Source organism: Helicoverpa armigera, chromosome 13 (genome assembly GCF_030705265.1).
Source record: "Helicoverpa armigera isolate CAAS_96S chromosome 13, ASM3070526v1, whole genome shotgun sequence".
Taxonomy (NCBI): Eukaryota; Metazoa; Arthropoda; class Insecta; order Lepidoptera; family Noctuidae; genus Helicoverpa; species Helicoverpa armigera.
In genome coordinates, this window is record NC_087132.1 from 9497014 (window position 1) to 9517916 (window position 20903).

A 20903-nucleotide genomic window follows, 5' to 3' on the forward strand; every position below is an offset into this window, starting at 1 on the left:
CGATGTGGTAACTATTCGGGTCCAATTCTGTAAAATATAAGTATATCTATATGATATCTTTACTTAGTATTATAAAGCTGAAGAGTTTCTGTGTTCGCTTAAACGCGCTAATATCGGGCACTACTGGACCGATTTGAAAAATTATTTCAGTGTTAGATAGACCATTTACTGAGGAAGGCTAGGGCTAGGGCTATATTATCCTGGTTCGTGAAAAAGTTCCTAGGGGATGTGAGTAAAACCACTGTGCAGAAGCTAAAGTATATTATATACATATACGTGTATATACATATATAAATAAATATATTTTGCAATCGCTTCATTGGCTACTTTGTGGTCTGATGATGCGTGAATATTCGCAATGGCCATTGGTATTTCAATTCAAATATATCTCATCTATTTGGTATTAGATTATATTGTAATTAAACACTATAAATCAGATCTATTTAATATATTTAACCTCTATTACAGTATTTGGATATTATTTGATTGCAATAATTTACACATGGATGAATTTCTGAAGGTACATAACAAGGTTACAACGACAAGTTATAACAATTTCTTTCTTTCTCTTAGGCGCACAAAAAAAATGTTTTTATTTTGTATTACATGTCATAGTTTTATATTCAAGGTTTATTTTATATAAATACAATGTACGACGAACGAATTTTATGAACTAACCTCTCGCACTTTACACATTTCCTGCCATTATTAGAAAGAAACAGAATGTCATTTTGTAAATTCACGGGTTAAGAAAAAACTCCTCTATATTTAGAAGTAGTATGACATTTCACGGAGAGCACGTAACCCGAAGACCGCTTGAAGAGGTCGCTCCATCTTTTCAGTCCAGCGTTCAAAACTGAACAATGCGAACTTGAATGGCGAAAACCTTGTGGAAAATTCCACGTATTCCACTCTCTATAGTAGTTTAGTGATGCTGGGAGTCAATGAGGGGGTATTGAGTTTATTATTCATGGGTAAGTATTTAGTTTGAGACATTGGTTGTAATTGATATTAAATGATCCAGATGTTAACGCGACAGAATGCTATACAGAATGATATCGTCACGATATTAAGTTGGTAACGAAATAAACATTTTTGTATTTATTGTATTTATATAAGGCTTCTCAGTGTTTTCTTCAACAGTTCTCTTTGCATGTTTTTTTATTTATTTAGTACATACTCTAGGATTCTCTAGGATGCTTTTATAAAGTTAGTTGACTAACTTTATAAAAGAATCCTAGAGAATCCTAGAGAGTTTGAGTCTTTGCTTATGACATGGAATTACCTACTACACTGCAGTTTGAGTCACTACTATATAGGTATTTTTTTATAAGTAATGTATAAATAACCATAAAAGGGTTATTAAAAACAATGCTATGCTAGAGTAAAACACTTTTCTCAGGAATCAAAATCCATCACCAAAAAAATATCTCAAATACCAAAACATCTTTATAATACGACAACAGCAAACCAGACGCATGCTACCATAATATAATAAGCGCCTAATTTCCCGCGAAACGCAATTCACTCGAGAAAAATGAATCACTTAAGTGGTAGAAGGCGTTCGTAACCAACCATCCCCGTCTAATGGGCAACGGTTAATGTTTTCTAAAGACTTTAAGAATGTGAGATATTGCTTTACAAAATAGTAATTAAAAAGGAATTGTTATGGCTAATTATTTAATTTTAATGAAGATTAAATTATCATAATTATTGTAACTTCATTAAAATTATCATAATTATTTTTATTCTGATCATCGTTTTTTGATGATGAATTAAAAATATTTAAATCACAACATATTCTCGTTGCTCTTTTTGTTTATCTTTTTTGCATTAATTATTTAATTTAGTTTTTGTGTTAATTTTGTTTATTGTCACAGAAACATATGTAAAAAGCAAATTAACAAACTCCTAATTGTCATACGTTTATCAGTTAGCACCTCAGCCCGTCAATTATTTATGGTAATAAATTGTCCCCAGTTCTTGCAAGGCACAGTCCAGTCTAATATCTAACAGACATACAACGGACAGCAAGACAGCCGCTTATGCATGAATCGTACATTATACAGAAATCCACAATTCCACCCCGATACCTCCATGTTGTCACTATTGTAAACTATTACTGTACGGAATAGATTCCGTAATACCCGGTACTAAATCTCCTTTGATGCATCGGTTTAAGATATGTACTGCAAATCTATTGATTATAGAATTATTGAACGACCAATAAAACGGTTCCTTTATTAAACTAGAGGCAAGATTCGAATTTGAAATTCGAATAAGGAACGGCATTTTTATGAAACAATAAACCTTAGCAAACTCGCGATTCATCACTTCAATATCGCGCTAACAGTTTAAAGTTGCCACCGTCGGAGTACTACTAGGTGTAATTGAGTACAGTGCGGGGATTAATTGAGGCAGAAATGTATCAGGAGTGCAGAGCCGGTGCGCAAAGCTACGCAGGCGCGTTGCGTACCCTACATCGCAGTGGCAGCCCTACTAACGCCACGAACACTCGTACCACTCACAGCCTTCGCGATACGAACACGCTAAAAAGTGCACGTTGAATTTTGTTACAACCCTATTTTTAAAAAGTTAGTGTGTGATGTGATTCCGTTTTCGAATTTGAACCAGTGTTCCGTTTTCAAAGTGTTGTCAAATAAAAAGTGCTGACTTCGAATTGTGTGAAACTTTTTTTGTTGTAAACTTTGTGACAGTTTTTGTTGTTTTTTTTCATGCCAGTACTGTTTCGGTTACGTGTTTATTTTCCAAAGAGTTTGGAAATTCTACTTACAAGGGTAAGATTTTCTACTTTTGTGTACTTTGTAGTTCCCTTTGTCGTAATTGCTTGATTCTTATCGATATAATTCGTATTACGATTGAATCGCGGATTGAAAGGGATTGTTGATTTTATTTGGAATCAAGTCGTTCAACTTAGAAGGTTTTTATCGTTTTCCCAATAATGACATTAAATCGTGAAATCGTTTCGGCTAATAGACGATATTAATGTAGCCTATTTATATCGTTAACTGTACTTTCAATGTGAGTTTGGCTAGTTTAATGTCGGTTTCAATACAAATGCAATAAAGTTTATTACTTGTGCGTGCCGATAGAAATAGGTGATTCATATTTTGATAAATTGAAAATTCTAAATTCTTACTTCTATAATTTTCAAAGATATGAATAGAACTTCTAGGGAACATAATGTTATTACCGAATTGTAACATTTTATTTTCACCTTTTATATTTCGATAAAAAAATAAATTATTAATAAATCATCAATCAATAAAAAAATTCACCATCAATAAATTTTATCGCAGCCAAATAAAAATAAAATACCTTTACATTAACTCCCATAATAAAATACCGATGAAAAAAAAGACTGCCTTCGCATCTTGATCTCCCCAGTGGTCCAAAATGATTTATGTCAATTCACAAAGGCCGTACATCACTCAAGCTACACAGTGAGACAAATTGACTTTTGACGTAAACATAGTGTGTACTTTTTACATAAATAAAGTGTGTACTTTTTACGCACGCACAGGGAATTTATAAGGCAGTACATAGGTAATATATTGTGTGTAATATTTCACTGGGTTGCACATAAAAGTGTAATGAAAAATCAGTTTATTTAACGCTTTGTGAACTCTGCAGTGAAGGGTTTGGACGGGTTGACGAAGTGATGTAATTTTGTGTTTTTTTGCGATTGGTCTGAATGGACAATGCTACTAATCTGCAAGATTTGTATGGTAAAGAATAATTACATACTTACTTATATATAAAAAAATATAAAAATTGGAGAATGGATTGCAAATTAATAATTCCGATGCAATACATACAAATATAAAAATAATTATTATTTATTGTTTTTATTGATACTAACTAACTATCCTGTAATAGTAAACTGAGAAATAAATATATAATAAAACCGGGATAATATGATAATCTAAACTATTCAATTAATTCAATAGAAAAACGCTCATGAGAATATTAAAGCTACTAAAAAATAAATACTAATATAGAAATTGCTGCGCTTATTACAAAATACCTAAGCTGATATCGGAATAAAAATACTGAACTCATCCCCTAATGCATATCATTTAGTTGAAGAACACGGGATAATAGCCATTCGCGTTGGAAATAAGCCAATAATTCACAATGAACTGGCCTGTTATGTAGCTCACCATATAATATGTATTAAAATATCAATTCACATATCTGATTACAATATCACATAATACCTTTTTAGTATTGAATAATTTTTATTCGTTCTTTTGTTTGAGTTTCGTGTTTTGTCCAAGTGTAGAAAAGTTTAAACCAGTGTGCAATTTTTCATCGTATTGAGAGCAAGCTTACTAATCTTACAAGCTAGTGCAAGATTTAAGCTCTTCATTTTCTAAATTTTCTTCTGCTTTTATCGAAAGGAAGGAAACCTCCCGAACGGTTTAAAAGCTATGCATCTGTCTTTTACTGAGTAGTTTTATCCGCGATGTCCACCCATCTTATGTTAATAGAACGGATAAATAAATGCTCACTTATCGTACAAAAAAAAATAATTATAATACAAATACAAAGACCTCTTGTGCTCTTGTAAACAATACATTGAAAATAAAATCAAGGAAAATCAAAGGCATATTTTCTTTATTAGTACTCTAGGAAAGTCCTTTTATTTTTAATCGCGACCTATTTAGGTATTTACTTCCAAGACCGGTCTTACTCTGAGTAATTGGTTGTCCGTTCATCAGCAATCCCTTAGGGAAACTAGGTTATTGCAGTGTAATAGAATCACAGGTCCAACGGGACTACCTATACTTACTGACCACAGTTTAGGACTACTATGAACGAAAAATATTTCAGCTAGAAAGATTTTAAAAAGTGAATAATAGAATATTGGGAAAAACTTATTTTTGAGAACTAAGCCAAATGAGCTAATTTTTATTCTCAAAGCGATGTATTGATGTACGATACCTTTAGTAATAGACGTTTCACTTGGCATTGACCATGGCCATAATAATATGTGTACAAGTCGCTGAAGCTACATCCGCAAATAAGCTTATGTTCATTTTAAATTTTCCTTTAAAGATGAATTATAAGGAAAAAAAAAATGCCTAAATCCTGCGAAATAATGATCGTGCTCTAGCTATCTGTAAGTTTGATTAAAACGCACCCTTCAATTGTTTAAAAATATTTCGTTTTACTGAAATGCGAAACGCCATCTTTCTGAGAGCGATAACTAGTGCTGTATTTATCCCTCTATAGCTAAGTCTAAATTAAAGTACCATAATATCATGATTATGTCGAAAACCTGCTTAAATGTAAATCCAGGCTTCAGGGAATTTCTCCGTTAAATGACAACTCGCTTGAATCATATTTTATAGGCTTTAAATATATACTGATAACGCGGCACGTGTTCTACAAATATTCGCATAAACGTGTGTTTTATCCTCCAGGGGTAAGGTGTTATTATAATATTTATCGCTCAAATTACTGGAAGTTATTAAAGCTTGTATATGTAGGTAGTTAGGTACAGGAGAGATCATTTTTACATCTAATATGTATTATCAAGTTGCAACTGCTCTCTTTTAATCCAGTAAAATTAAAAAGCTTTATGTCCAGTAATCATAATCACTACTCTGCTAAATATGTACGAAAAAAAAGAAATAAAAACAAGGTTTTTTTGTATTTTTACCCCATTTTATATATAACTCATTTAAAAGAGCACATAATTTTGCTTATGATAGGTATGTGATTTTACAAACACTATTTATATCGACCCTCATTTTTTGTCAAATGAATATTCTAAATCTCTACGCTATACTTGGCAAGGTGTGCGAATGCTCTGTAGCCCCATTTATTTCGTTTTCTGAAAGCATAACCACTTTTGAAACATAACTCTAAATTCTGAAAGTCAAAGCAAAGTTCTTGAGGTGACACCTATTTCACAAAGCAGACTAAAAATACAATTTATCCAGGCGTGTCACGGTTTTGCAAAGCAATACTTATGCTATTCAGAAATAGAACTAGAATTTTACATTTACAGGAGTAACTGAAATTTTTTGGAAAAAATTACTGCTCCACTTTGAAAAGGTGTTTAAATTGTTTTAAAACGCTGCCCCTATCCCAGTTTCCCAGTAATGACAATCACACTCACATAGTGCACCTCTAGTTTTTGTCCCAAAACGGTAGCTACGCCAAATAAAAATAAAATGTATAGCACTTTAATGAATCAAAGTGAATGAGACAAATTCGTACCGTAAAGTACTAGAGGGACACTATTCAAATTCAGTACACGAATGGGAATGCGAAAAATGTTTGATGCGAAATGCGAAAAAAGATTCTGACCGTTGTCACGTTTCTATAGTTCGTTAACGTTTGATTCAATCGGTCGGTGCTGACTCGAGTGTTTGGTAAAAAGGTGAGTCAATGACTAACGCCTGACGCGTTATGTAATCGACAACTTTTTAGGGGCTTTGAATTTAGAACCTTTTAGAATCATCGATATGTTTAGTGTTGTGACTGTAGTCTTTTGTGATGAGTCATCGTGTATCGTAATCGCACCAACGAGTAGTGACAACTAGAGTTTGAAGTTATTTAATTAAACGAAAGCCTACTTTAGCAAAATCAATTTTATTTGAAAGACAATAAGATCGATTTTCATAACGACGTTATATAAATTTTGTTTTGTTATATCAACGTGAAGCTACTGCAATTTGTGTATGCATGGCAAGTAAGGATCTAGTTTACGGGATCTTGGGAATTACTTGAAACTTATTCCTTGTGCATTAAGACGTCGTGTACCTTGAACAACCTTAATATTAGCAAAAGCATTAGTAACTTCTATCTACCAAACTTCTATTTTAATAATGTGTCTAAAACACAAAAGCGTAATGTTAATACAATTTACATTTTGTAATAACAAAATGAAAATTTGAGTTTTAGGGACTTGTCTTTAGATAATACTAACGTACGTAAAGAAAGGAAGCATAAAATTGTTTAGGTATCACTAACATAATTTACTATCACCGGTTTGATATAAAATACACCACTTCTTTATTAGCACAAGATCGTTCTAAAGTCTAGAGTGTCATTTTCCAGAATTTTCCAAAGCATCAAGTTCCCTTGATCAGCATAGCAACCTCCACTATTACTTGCTCCAAAGACTTACGTAATTACTTAGTTGAAAAACATTCAGTATTCTGATCAGAGGGATCGTCTAAGATAGACTTTATAGAGGTAACATAGAGAATAAAATGACTAGCGGAGGTGCCATAACGAAAAATCTCCTAAGAAAGTAGTGCGCCAAAATGCGGGTGTGCGGGGGACGAGGAACGTTACTTTCTTCGCCCTTATATGCCTTTTTTGGATGAAATGATTTTTTGTTATACCCAAAATCGTTGACAGATGTCTCAAAGAATCCGAAAGCCTCGTTAGTAAACTCGTAACTGATCGTTTTGGCTAGCCCACCGTTCGTATTTGACCTAGAAGAAGCTGCCTGACCGACCTACATTATGGCATCTCCGGTCATCTTTCCTTACTCCGTGACTTTATCAGTTTTCTGAAATAAAGTGTTAGATTTCAGTTTTATAAGCTCCACTTAGGTATTATAGCTTAGAGTGATTCTTTATGTAGTTTGATAGTTCAGTTTATGTTTCGAGATGGTTCGTATCTAGGTTTATGGACGGCAGTTTATGGCTTTTATTTATGTATGTGTATGTATGCGAGATTTTTGATTATTTTCGGATTGCAGCGTTTCCAAAAGTGATGTTATTTCTTGATAAATATGTAGGAGTTTAAAATATATTTTTGGTTCTTTTATTCAGTTTTTATAAATTGGTATTACGAGTACCTTTCTAAGTTGTCTTTGGATAATTCAGTCCATAGTTTTGCCGACTTTCTTAATGGTAGATCTACACAGACTTAATATAAGAAGTCTATAAAACAGACATTAGATACCACGATGTTCATTTCATAATTTTACAATAGAATTTAATATAAGCTCGCCATTTTAGAGTCTAAAAATAATGGAGGTCACGCTAAAGCTAAGTGCAGTTGAGCGTTAGTTGGCGTAAAATTTGTGATCACCTCGTCTAACATTATAAGTATGAAGGCTACTCAAAGTTTACTTAGGTATTCCTTGAAACTCTGTTTCTGATAGTTACGTAAGTAAGGAAGGATGTTGTTCTTTTAACTTCTGTTTAATTTAACAAAGTTTTGTTTAGTTGCTGTGTGTTGGAACCATGTTTGTTCAGCTATACACTAACTTGTTAATTGCGCATTACACTGGCAAATTTTCCGCGCGGTTTTTTTACGTGCAACAAATCCCAAAGTTTGACAAAAATGTGCTAAGAGGGGTATCGTGTCAAACACCAAAAATGTGCTTGTGTAAATGAGCTGTTTCAATCAAATAATGACATAACAGATTTGAAAGCTTACACATAACTTGACAAAATAATAACCTAAAAATAAACCTTTTACCTACAACCCAATTTATTCAAGAAACGCGGCAGTATAAAAAGCAGGATGAATCGTGTGAAGCTAGTACAAGAATAAGATACATAAAAGGCAAAAATATATTCACAACTCGAGTCAGTTAAAAGTGTCGATTTCCTTTATGCTCCGATACATTTTTTTCCGAACACAATTTGAAATAAATCGGAGCAAGTCTTCGTTCAGAACGTTTTCATTCCTTCTTTTTTTTCTTCTTGAAACACTTATACATAGCTTCATATGGTTTTACTTGTATAGAGAATACATACGTTTTTCGAATGGAATAATAAACCGTATGCCCCGGCTGTCATTGAACATCTTTGGCAGTCGTTACGGGTAGTCAGATGTCATTAATATTTTGTATACGGTTCTTCAAACCATACATACAGAATTGTGTTGCTGGGGAGTTTGATCCACCATTTCTTCTTCCCAGCAAAAATACATAGGAAGTGGTGAAGGGCGGGCGTTTCGGGGGCTGTCTTTTGTAAATTTGACCTTCAAAAAGTTCTGATTTTTAACCTACTTTGAATAAATGACTTTCGTTTTTAGGGTTCCGTACCTTAAAAGGAAAAAACGGAACCCTTATAGGATCACTTTGTTGTCCGTCTGTCTGTCTGTCAAGACCCTTTATCTCAAGAACGCGTGGACGTATCAAGCTGAAATTCACATGAAATACTCAGGTCTGTTGTCCCTTTAAGCTGTGAAAATATCAAATTTCTAAGCCAAGCCAATCAAAAGATACAGCCGATTATGTCGATATTTTCAACAAACTTTCGACACTCGCAAAGGAATCAAAACCTACAGGGTACTTCCCGTAAACTCAGTATCTTGAAATTTGGCATGAAGCATTGTCATATAATGCAAATATAGGAAAAATTGCGAAAATCTCATTTTTTTAGTTATATAATATAAAAATAATTTAATAAAATGCAACTTACTACCTTATTTCTCACGAACGAATAAAGGTATCAAATTGAAATTTATACCAAATACCGAGGTCTATTGTCCCTTTAAGTAGTGAAAAAATCAAACTTCTAAGTTAACGCGATCAAAAGATAAAGCAGTTATACCGACACCTTAGACGAATTTCCGTCACACGCTAGGGAATCAAAACCTACAAGGTACTTCCCGTGAACTCAGAATCTTGAAATTCGGCACGAAGCAACGTTATATAGTACAGATAAAGGAAAAATTGCGAAAATGAAAAATTTTAAGTTACATAAAATATTAAAATATTATTTTTGCTTACATGACATAAAATATTTTATTATTATTTATAAACTTACTACCTACACACTTTTGCACACGAACGCGTAGAGATATTGAAGCTGAAATTCATATTAAACACTTCTTAAATCTAATTGCCTCTAAACTGTGAAAAATTCTAAATCATTCAAAGGTCATTGGGCACCTTAGTATGGAAACCATACCCACGGCGGACACGAACGAAATATAGCATAGTATAATGATATAAGGCTCTGATGTACTATGGCATTAGTCGCATCATTGTGAACCATGGGAATCTAGAGAAAATCAGGTGTAAACATCAAATATTTTCCTCATTTCAATGGGGAATTTCAACTACCAAGTTTGAGAAATCATTTCTTTCTAGTGAAAGAGTATATTCACCGTTTATTTCCATTGTCATCAGGTCAGGATCTGATGATGGAAATCCTGAGAAATCGAGGGCAACTATCAGAAATTGTAGGCATGCATGCGTAGGATTAAAACTTGATTTTCAGATGTATGTCTGGTGATACTATCAAACAGTGAAGGTTTAGAGCTTACCTGATGATGGAGACGTGAGAAAGTCGAGAGAACTCCTCAACGGTATGTTTTAGTTACGTCGTGTTTGGGCTTATATTATTCGTATTTTTTACGACTTTTCACAAAAGTTAAAAATAAAAACCGTTTACAAAAAAAAACCACTTCTAAAAACAATAAGAAAACTGTTTATATTCATAGATCTCGGTGGTTGAATAAAAACAGATGCATCCTCTAGACACCGACTTCTAGACCGATGCACCTAACATCTTTTTAATTTCTTTCTTGCTTTTGTTTTCTTGTTGCTTTTTTATATGTTTGAAGTTGGATTTGTTTGTAAAATGCTAAAAAATAAAATAAAGCCGACTTTATTAAACAAAGGGACAGAATTACACTTTTGTCAAGGCTCTAGAAACGTAAAGCCAGCAGCCCTGAATCCTACTCTCTAGCAGTCGTTGTTACAATTCGACAGTTACAAGTCGTCAGGCAGTTTCGAAAAAAACCTGAAACTGGGGCTCGTCAGGTGATTAATCCCTCAAAAATAAAAGATCCCATTTGTAAATAATAAAAGATCTCATCACCTAAAATAAAATAAGCTCCAACACAAGGTTACGTTATAAATTGTAAAGGAGTTCCCATAACTATATCTGATCTTTGCTATCGATCCCACAATGGCAGTCAAACCTACCTAGTCTATGTGGAAAGTCTTCGCCAATACGAATAAAATAAGCCCAAACACGTGGTAGATGCAACATACCGTTCAGGAGTTCCCTCGACTCTCTCTAGTCTCTAAACTACTTTGATTCATGTCCGCCACTTTTTACAAAGCGGGTCAGATATGCCCAATGACATTTAAGACAATTACTTAATTTATAATATTTATTAAATTTATTAAATTACTTATTTTCAATCAGATTTCTGAATGATGACTATAAAATGTTGTATATAAATAACTTTAATAAAATAACTTTTACAAGGTACTAGCCTACTATTTTAGTTATATTATAAAATATTAACTATTTTGACTCTTACGAAATTACCATAACTATGATTGTTCTAAACTGAACAGTTGGCGCGAGACTCACTTTTTATCTGTACAGGATTTGTACGGAACCCTCGGTGCGCGAGTCCGACTCGCACTTGGCCGGTTTTTTTTTATTGAGTCTGACAACCAGTATTAATTAGACATATTGGGTTGCACGGGTAGTTGAGATGGTCAGATGGGAAATCGCTCCTTGTGAAACACTGGTACTCTGCTCCATCCACTTAGACTGGAAGTCAAACTCAACATTAGCATTGTTAGGAAAAGGCTAGGCAGATGAATGATGACTTAGGTATAGAGATATATTAGAGTATTCTTCACAATCTCAGTATAGATGTAGATACGTTATCGTTAAGCGGCCGGTCATCATAATCCATCTTAGAAAATCTTCGCATCAAGAAAATGGACTTGCCTCAGGCACTCAATAGTTTTTATCTCTAATGGGATATTATGTCCACTCTGACATTTACTGGAAAATACTGCTAATGTGACATTATATTTGTCTCACATTATATATTCAGGTTATTAATTGTAATACAGCAAATTGACTGACCGGCTTTTTTTTATTGAAAATCAGTTTAAATATTTGAAAAGATGATTGAAATTATCGACGCCTCTAACAATATCACCAATTCTTGCTAAAAAGTACCTCTATAAATGAGAAAATAACTCTTGTCTCTATGTTACGTAATCACGGTAAAACTGCTGCATCTATCATGGCAGGAGGCGGACATAGGTTATTATTTCTTATCCAAGTGACAGGAGAAGTTTGATGGTGGAAGCTAGTAATACGATATACTATAAAAACTAACAGTTTAATATATAGGCACACAGATACATGAACAAACAAGACAGCCGGCAATATGTTCCCGTCTCGATACGTCACGGTCCGTGTTATCTCGACGTCACGCGCCGAGACGTCAACGTGTCGGTTACACGGTTAAGCTAAGCCATCGACGGGACAAATGTATGGGTTAACATGGTGATTTGTCACTGATGGAATATTTTTACCGTAGAATAAAATTAAATAGATTTTTAATGGCTGACGTTCGATATATAGGTACAAATACATGAACAAACAAGACAGCTAGCGATATGTTCCCGTCTCGATACGTCACGGTCGGTGTTATCTCGACGTCACGCGCCGAGGCGACGTCAACGTGTCGGTTACACGGTTAAGCTAAGCCATCGACGGGACAAATGTATGGGTCAACATGGCGATTTGTCAGTGTTATGGAATATTTTTACCGTAGAATAAAATTAAATAGATTTTTAATGGCTGACGTTCGATATATAGGTATAAATACATGAACAAACAAGACAGCCAGGAATATGTCCCCGTCTCGATACGTCACGGTCCGTGTTATCTCGACGTCACGCGCCGAGACGTCAACGTGTCGGTTACACGGTTAAGCTAAGCCATCGACGGGACAAATGTATGGGTCAACATGGTAATTTATCTGTGTAATAGAATATTTTTACTGTAGAATAAAATTAAATTGTTTTTAAATGGCTGACATTCGATATATAGGTACAAATACATGTACAAACAAGACAGCCAGCAATATGTTCCCGTCTCGATACGTCACGGTCCGTGTTATCTCGACGTCACGCGCCGAGGCGACGTCAACGTGTCGGTTATACGGTTAAGCTAAGCCATCGACGGGACAAATGTGTGGGTCAGGTCGGGCCCGATCTGCCCGGCTCGTTTACATGGTGATTTGTCTTGTTGATAGAATATTTTTAACTGTAGAATGAAATTAAATTGATTTTGAATTGAATGAAAAACGTTCGATATACATATAGATTATAGGTATAACGAAGTTCCAAACAGTTACCGCAACTTTGGTACATAAAGGGCTTAAGAAGGAACATGGTGGATTTAAATCAGTACAAGTCACGCTCCACCCACAGCCAGATGGGTCATTTGATGTTTTCCCACAAAAAAGGTATAAATGCCGCCTTAACAATACTTAAGTTATCTCCGTTTTAGATATAATAAGGTTTACTCAAAATTTCTTCTAAAGAAAAAGACTCGCACTAAGGAAATACTAACATATATTATACGTAAAGGTTTTTCCTTACGGGACAATTTCCACAAGTCAACTTCTACTGCAAGTCACTTTAAGGAAGTTTGTATCCAAAAATGTAGGTCAACAAAGCCGACTTAAAGTAATGCTCTTAGCGCCAAGTAATTCCTGTAATTTTCTAAGTGATATTTGAGTTTTGCGTAATTTTTTTGGTTCAAAATCCATTAGGATATTGAGGTAAAAGTTGTGTTGAGATGTAATCACTTATGGGAAGCCACAAGGTGTTATCTCAGGCGATGTGTAAAAAGATTCGCAGCTTATATAAAAATTTCTTCAGCAGTAAATATTTAGTGAAAGAATTTTGGTTTCAATTAATTTTAATAGATTGATTGAGTTTAGAAACACATTTTACTGGGCCAAATTTTTATTTATTCATTACAACTAAACATACAAACAATATTTTAGATACGGAAATTTCTCCTTTTCTCGTAAATCTTATTTATTTTAAGTTCTTTTTATCATTATTTTCCACACGTTAGTTTAAATCCAGGTAAAAATTTCCCTAACATTTTTGTATCGCTAATCCCCCACATATTTTACAGTGCACAAGGGTAATAAATCTTAAAAGCACCGTCTACGAATACGTCGGGTATATTTATAGTTTAAAACTAGTTCCAACTAGACTAGACGAATAAATCAAAAACTATTTACCTTTACGACGGGTGCAACTCTAATGCTCTGTATCTGAGATTTATAAAGTAGCCATTTTAAACTCGTACTATAAAAGGCAGTTGTTTATTTCTAGGTTAAATTTCTGCACGATTTTAGTTAAAGTTTTAAACCTCTTTTGAGAAGAAAATCGTGAAAGTGTGTCCTTGTTATATTTTCTTACTAACCGTTTTCCCGCTGTTTCACCCGCGTCCCGTGAAAACTACTACCCACATCGGGATAAAATGTAGCCTATGTTACTCAGGAAGTGCGTAGTTTACCAACACTGAAAGAATTTTTCAAATCGGTACAGCAGCCTTAAGGGTGACAAATAATGGAGACAAATAATGAATAAATTAAAAAAAGTACCTTATAAATTCACTAGTAAATAATACATATAATTATATTACAATGACTCCACCAATTTTAATTTTGCCATCAAAATCACTTAAACCCGGAACTACGTTTACGAAAAGGAATTGCGGGACGAAATCCCATAGGTATACATATGTCACAGCTAAAACCCGAATGCCTTCAAAAATTCAAATTGATTTGTTCCTGGGTACAACATAGTGATTTTCTACTAGAATACACACTACTTATTTGAGTGATTTGCCTATTACTTTTCAGTGTAATTCCGTCAATATTCGTTGATGCTTGTTCTTTGTGCCAAAGGGTGTTTACATTTTGTTGTGTGTGAGAGTTTATGTGTGTGTGTTTGTGTGTGCTTAGAACAGCTTTCTCTGAATACAATGTTCTAGCTTATGGATATTCATCGTTCTTGTGCAAACAAATTGGTTTTCGGATTAAAAGCAAACACTGCGTTGAATGCAAGTCTTGCTTTTCTAAGCGCATAGTTCATTCGAATACTGATGAGATGTAAATATAATATTTTCCTAAACAACAGTTTTGTATCGTGTGTGTTTTTCTATAGGTACGAACTGTTATTTTGGTTTAACAAAAACAGATTATTCGAACTGGACTGCCTGGAAAAATGCGTTTCATGAATTTAAAAACTGTTTATATGCTTTACATTTTTGTTGATTAATTGGTAGATGATATCAAATGTTTTGATGAAAAATATATTAAGCGCTTAGCGTTTAACAGGTCAGGAATAAAATGAAACACGTAATAAGTTTATTAATATTGTTTCCTAGAAAACGTTATTCATTTTGCTTTGTTTTTATAAAAATGGGAACGGTAACTAGAACTCTAAGAACGTATTACTTAGTCGTTTCTTGTAACTTGTTGTAACGAATTGAGGGATAGATTTCATTTTTATTTTTGAGCTTCTATTTATATTGGAGGAAGATATTTAAATAAAACTACGTTTACGGATTTTATCGCGGTTATATTAATATTATTTAATCCATATAAAATATCAACCTACACATAAGTTTGAATATATGTAATTATGGAGCTATTATTATAATAAACACGTACTTATCAGTGTTAACTCTTTTGTAAATCTTACCTCAATATTAGAATATTGGTTTCAAAGTCACTCTAAAATAAATAAGTAGGTACTGAGTGGTTTTACGTTGCTTGTTTCTGTTGTTAATTAAAAGATGACCCTTTACATTTTTTCTATTGCATAAAATATATCATACATGATTTCCCGCATATTGAACCCTGTAATACTTACTAAATCAAAAACAAAATTACATAAAACGTTAATAAATATAGATTCGTTATCAAATTAAGGCCACGAAAGTTTGATTCTTGACTTTAAGTGGTGACGCCCACAAAGATATTGAAGTAATTGCTTCAAGTGTTCCAACTTTCCCTATTATACTAAAAACAATATTTTTCTCACTATCAAAAGACCCGTACTTTACTTCGGTCATCACAGCTTTGTTAGAAATCTTGGCATCTTTAAATACTCTGCTGCCAGTTATTTTGGGAAAAGTTCCAAAAAGTTTTTAATGTATACAGACTTATTTTTAGATTTGTAGATGTATTTTCCCTATATACTTGAATAATAATATATAATTGGCTATTTATTGTAAGTTACTTCATTATCGTTATGTAGATTTTTTACATATTGTCATACATATATTAAAATCATTTAGGAAGAAGAATACGTGTATTTGCTTATGGAATAGAAATGGATACCATAAAGAAGTGAATAACGTAAAAATATGCTCAAATAAGCCTTGAAGACTGTTATGTGACTGAAATCTAGACTACCTGAAATGGATCAACTTACAGCCAAAAACCTGTCCCATTTCATCCCAATTTTAATAAATTGATAAAATCACCACTTAAAAAGCCTTATACGAAATACATGAACCCTTCGTAATATTCAATTTTCTTCTTATTATTATAATCATAAACAGCGTACACTACTTAAGAGTCTAATCCCGCAAAGCCCCGAACAATGTGTGACCCTGTCACTTTAGTGCCAAGTTGTGATGCGTCATCTGGCAACCCTCTTTTGCGGCACGGGGTACAATAGACCCCGTCTCCGTTAATTTTGTATGACCCATTATTTTTGTTACTTATTGTAAGATGATGGACCAGTTTTTGCTCGTGATATGCCCTTGTTGCTATTAATTTGGTGTGTGACAGGTAATTTATGAGGCACGCAATAATTGCTTCGGAGAACTAATTTTCGCGTGTGATTATGACTTTATGAACTATAGTAAATTATGTTATTATATTATTTATAATAACGTAGCTGTTTGTGCGCAAAACACTGTGTCAGAAAGCTACGCGTTAAAATAAGAGGAAAAAATTACCACAAGTATAAATAGCATTCGAATTGAGAACTGCTTACTTTTTGGGAAGTCGGTTAAAAATAATTATGTTTTCTTTGTACATTATACGTAAAGTTCACACAATGTTATATGACTTTTAATGAGTATGAAATCTTGAAGAATATTCCAAAATAACATTAGATACGTAAATGTAACCAGGAAACAAAACCAGTCTGCGGAAAGATCAAAGAGAAAGTATGGCTATGAAAGTTAATGATTGCTTCACAAGCCTACGCGGTTTAACTTTGTAATTGATTGTAATTAACAACATTATGTCACAACACAGCAGTTTTGTCAAGCGTGTGTTATATTAATTACTTAATTAATTAATAATGTTTACAGATTTTAACCTTCAAACTTTTTGACCTACATTTTTGAGGCAAATATAATTGAAATGATTTTGTCAACACATTACTCAATAAATAACTCGAATCTACAGCCACTACAAAAGAATAATTTACTTAACTCACTTAATTTGCTTTACAAATTATTTACATTGCAATGGACACGATAACTTAAAGTATTAATTTATTGCATTATTTATAGTGAAAATGATCACGTCACTGACAGTCAGAAAACAAACAAGTAACAAGACGTGAACTAGAAACTTTTTCGTAACTCCAAAACAATATTTACGAATCAAACGTCTAAAGGTTAGATATCCAAGTTCAAGAGCACGACAAAGTATACACAGCTGTTCTACGAACTTGAAAACTTAATAGAATAACAAAAGATTAACCGAACATTAATTAAGAAATTAATTCTGAGAATTCGAAGAAAAATAAATGATAAACTTATTCTTGGTACAATTTACCTTCAACTCGCAGTTTAGGGTTAACACAATTATGAATGTTCGCCACGGTCATAATATTTCAGAGACAAACGAGGTTGTACACCCACGAATGAGCGTTGTGATTTCAAACAATAAAATTCAAAGGCTATTGTAAGCTCTAAAATCTTACTCGCTTACCCTCCATATTTGTATTTGAAAAAAAGGGCAAATCCCCGTAACGTATTCCGTAATTGCCTTCACGAGCCACATACGGACTTTTTTAACATTAAGGTTTCAATGGGCACGATTATGAAAACTCAAAAAGGTATAATAATGTCATTAAAACATAACCCTTCTTGGCAGTTGAGAAAAAAAAAAACAAATGCCGACCGCTGAATGGGACAGTTACACTAAAATATGGGAATAGGAATATATTTTTGTATGTATACAATCATTATAAGGTTAAAGAAAAGAAGATGAAATATAATTCCATTACGGCCTCCCCCAACCCTCATAGGTAAATATTATATCGCTCCTCCCACCGAATAATATCGTAATGTGACATAACGATGCTTTTCGTTTTATTGCATATTCGTCATGTACATACTCTTTTACACCTTGTAAATTTTTTTCACATTTTTCCTATAAGTATATTACAAACTAGAATTTTTATAATAACCATAGCATTATTATTCTGTTACAGATTTATTGTGCTTATTTACGTGAATACCATCACTAGTAGTGATTACGGGTAGCGCTGCAAATAAGATTTTCAATTTGTTACAATAACGATATTATTCGAGTAAGAACAGGAAACTCATTTTATGGTAAAATATTCCAACAATACTATTCCTGTAGACATTTTATTTTTAAATTATGGTAATGCTAGTTACTATTAAATTATATTTAAAAAAAAACTAACAATTACTTTTGCAATAGTTTACCGAGGCGATGTTTACACTCAACATGCGATTACTGTATTATCTATTACCGCGAGCTACATGCAATACGCATCGCTTTCTTTTTTTCTAATGATAAAGAAAGGGATAGAATAATACTGAGTACGCGGCACGTGCTGCCTAGTCGCCGTGTTTGTTTACTTTAAATCAGTACCGGACAATAATTTCGTGGTGAAGTGTTGCGCTCTGTTTTAATTGCAATAAATACGAGTTTACTTAAATATATAGCGATTTTCTGTTTTAAATTAATATCTATAGAGTTAATTGTATAGATTAAGAATAAAGTGTCATCGAAATACTGCAAAAATGAAAAAGTTTGTTTTGAAAAATCCCCGAGCTAGACGAATGTTGGATTTGTTGAATTATTCTGGTCCTCATCATCAGCCTATCGCAGTCCACTGCTGGACATAGGCCTCTCCAAGTGCACGCCACTGAGATCGATTTTCGGCTTCTCGCATCCAGCTCCTGCCAGCCGTCTTGCGCAAGTCATCACTCCACCGTGCCTGAGGACGTCCTACACTACGTTTGCCGAGGCGTGGTCTCCACTCTAGAACTCGTTTACCCCAACGGTTATCGGTTCTTCGGCTAATATGGCCAGCCCACTGCCACTTCAGCTTACTGATTCGGTGGGCTATGTCGATGACCTTGGTTCTCTGACGGATTACCTCATTTCTGATGCGATCCTTCAGAGAAATGCCGAGCATAGCCCTTTCCATAGCCCGCTGAGCGACTTTAAACTTGTGAACCAGCCGTACCGACAGTGTCCACGTTTCGGCTCCGTAAGTCATGACAGGTAGGACGCACTGATTGAAGACTTTTGTCTTTAGGCACTGTGGGATCGACGATGTTAGGACTCGACGTAGCTTGCCAAATGCAGCCCAACCCAACTGAATTCTCCTATTCACCTCGTCCTCAAAGTTGTTTCTACCTAACTGCAATGTCTGCCCGAGGTATACATATTTCCGAGCAACTTCGAGAACGGTGCCGTGTATCGCAATCAGTCCCGGTAGAACATGTTCATTGAACATGACCATGGTTTTGTCCAAGTTCATCCGTAGGCCGATGCGTAGAGAAGATTCAGCCAGGTCGTTCAGCATCTGTTGTAGGTCCTGCAGCGTTTCCGCCATGATGACGATATCGTCAGCAAATTGCAAGTGAGAGATGTGTTCGCCATTGATTTTGATGCCGCATCCTTTCCAGTTCAGCGTCTTGAACATATCCTCCATTGCATTAGTGAACAGTTTCGGGGAAATAACATCCCCTTGTCTCACTCCTCGATGCAATGGTATGGGCCTTGTTTGCTGATTCTGTACTTGGACGGACATTGTAGCGGCTTCGTATAGACATCTCATCACTTGGATGTATCGCCAATCTACTTGACAACCCTGCAGGGACTTCAGAACAGACCAGATTTAAACCGAGTCAAAGGCCTTCTCATAGTCCACAAATGCTAGACACAGGGGCTGATTATTCTCTTCGGTCTTCTGTATAATCTGCCGCACTGTGTGGATGTGGTCTATGGTGATGTATCCGCTCCGAAACCCAACCTGTTCCGGTGGTTGGAATTCGTCGAGTCTTCGCGCAAGTCGGTTCGTGATCACTCTTGAGAACAGCTTATAGACGTGGCTTAGGAGGGAAATGGGTCGATAGTTCTTCAGCTGGGTTTTGTCTCCCTTTTTGAAGAACAGGACGACAACACTCCTACTCCACGTCTCTGGAATTCTCCCTTCAAACAGGACGGCATTAAAAAGCTTCTGGAGCTCCCCCAGTAAGGGGTTTCCTCCTGCTTTTAATAGCTCTGTTGTAATGCCATCCTCGCCAGGGGCTTTTCCATTTTTGAGCTGTCTCAGAGCGATCTCGATTTCGCCACTGCTGACTTCTGGCAGGTCTTCGGTGAAATGGCGTGTTAATGTGGCTCTAGAATCCTCATTTCCGAGATCAGGTCGAGATGCATGCGATGCGTATAACCGGCCATAGAAATTTTCCACTTCCGAAAGGACTGCCGGCACCGAAGAAACGACTTCTCCACTTGTTGTGGTCAGCTTCGTCAAGTGGCTTCTTCCAAGAGATTGTACGAACACCTTTGACCCCCGATTCAGCTCAATTGCTCGTTCAATGACAAGAGTATTGGAGCACCGGAGTATTGGTCGCGTCGTACGTGCTTGTTGATCTCTTGGTTTAGAGCCCGCTTAGCTGACGAAGTGACAGGCGGGTTTTCACGTCGTTTCTTCATAAGCCCTAATGTCTCTTCCGAAAGCTTTGATTTCTTGCCCTTACGCTGCATGTTACAGAATCTCGAACCTTCCTCCCTGAGGATCCGAACCACATATTCATGGTTCTGGTTAACGTCTGTTGTGGTTTCCACGGCGGCAAATCGGTTCT

General features: G+C 34.8%; 1 protein-coding gene across 1 annotated transcript in view; it reads left to right on the forward strand.

Annotated features, from left to right (window-relative positions):
- The first annotated feature begins 2500 nt into the window (after positions 1 to 2500).
- Positions 2501 to 20903, forward strand: part of LOC110373365 (hemicentin-2) — a 60173-nt gene continuing 41770 nt past the window's right edge. The window contains exon 1 of the mRNA XM_064037651.1: positions 2501 to 2798. The gene's annotated coding sequence lies outside the window, so the exon portion shown is untranslated. The remainder of the gene's footprint in view (positions 2799 to 20903) is intronic.